General features: G+C 46.3%; 1 protein-coding gene across 1 annotated transcript in view; it reads left to right on the top strand.

Moving 5' to 3' along the window:
- The first annotated feature begins 15 nt into the window (after positions 1 to 15).
- The window catches only part of LOC108579407 (elongation of very long chain fatty acids protein AAEL008004-like), a 24,284-nt gene continuing 22,759 nt past the window's right edge, over positions 16 to 1,540 (top strand). The window contains exon 1 of the mRNA XM_017942935.1: positions 16 to 482. The gene's annotated coding sequence lies outside the window, so the exon portion shown is untranslated. The remainder of the gene's footprint in view (positions 483 to 1,540) is intronic.

Raw genomic sequence — 1,540 nt, 5'->3', positions numbered from 1 at the left:
TATTTGTTTCGCCTCGTTTTTTCCTCACCTTCCCCATCTGTGATACGCGTTCGCGACGGAGAGGAGGAAGAAGACGTGTCAATGAAGGAAACTGGCAACGAGCAGTCATCGTCTTTATTCGCGTTTGCTTGCTTCTAACAGTAAGAACCGAATCGCTTTTTGCCTGTTCCGCGACTCGGCTCCTCGAAACAGACTCGACGAGAAGAATCAGAATTCGCCGATCGCCGACACTCGGAATAAATATTAATAGGGAAACTACACGAGAAGGATATACGACGAATTTCATATTTTCTCCGATCACGCGAGTCACAGCAACGTGCTTTATTTGATGTACCATCGACCAGGTGACAAAAAGAAAACAGGACGGTGTGAGAATACGGATAGTCGAAGTGAAGCCGGTAACCAGGGTGCTACGAAACGCCAGTAAGACGAAGAAAAGATAGTTGACAAAGAAGAAGGGAATAAGCAACGACGAAAAGCAGGTGGGTGTAGTCTCGTTTGACATGCTGCGCTCTCGCTTCTAAATACATAAATCGGCTGCGTCCCGTATCGTTCGAGGCGTGCCGGCGCGCGCCTTTTGAGGTTAGGACGGCCCTGTGATCGATTCGGTGCTTCGTAAAAACGAAATGAGACGCGGCGAACCCAAATCATTCCTCCTGGAAAATTCTCTTTTTCCAACCAGTGCCACGATTATTGATCGACGAGAAAAACCATCGGGTATCGTCGTATTAATCGTCTCCGTAGTCTCGACGCATTCCCCGGCAAAACATTTTCAACGAAATCCTTCGTATCGAACCTTCTTATACACACACGATTGTTGAACCTAACCTCCAATAATCTCGTACGACACGAACACCGTGAAATCCATTTATCGTGAAAAATATCGTTCTCGATAATTCACACACGTGATCGATATCAAGTGTAATGTTTAGTCGAAGGAACGCGTAATATGTACCTGGTATGCGTTGATCAAACAACGTAACCTCTTTCCGCCATTCCAAACGTTCGTTTGCAATGGCAAAAACCGTTGCTCCACGGAACGAACGGAGAAAACAAGTTTTAAACGGTCCTCCTATCGTTAATCGTGTCAATCTGTATCCTCGTATCGGTCCATCATGTCACGTATAATACGTTACACTTGGTGATTACAGTGAGACAGTCGACGAAAATAAATCGGACACGTCGAATTGGTTGTGATTCATAGGCTATGTTTATGTTGGTCGGAAAATGTGTGTCGATAGTGCGCGCGCGATTTCGGCATGGCATTGTTCCCTGGTTCGTTTCCGATCACATTCACCATGGGGCAACGAATCGAACGTAACCTGCGTTATAAAACACACTCCCGTGAACGGTTCTCCGAATAAAGAGGCCCTTTCCATCCAGCTGAAATCGTACGTGCATTCCGGACGATTTGCCTCGAGCTCGGATGCCGTTACATCCGGTTCGCGCGCTCTCGTACGCTTACGAGAAATTAATAATTCTTTCGCACACGGCCGACAAACGTGTCAGGTTTGAAAATGATAATAATACGGGGACATTA

Source organism: Habropoda laboriosa, unplaced genomic scaffold (assembly GCF_001263275.1).
Source record: "Habropoda laboriosa isolate 0110345459 unplaced genomic scaffold, ASM126327v1 scaffold76, whole genome shotgun sequence".
NCBI lineage: Eukaryota > Metazoa > Arthropoda > Insecta > Hymenoptera > Apidae > Habropoda > Habropoda laboriosa.
The sequence above is the reverse complement of the archived record's forward strand: the minus strand, read 5'-3'. Positions and strand labels throughout refer to the sequence as shown.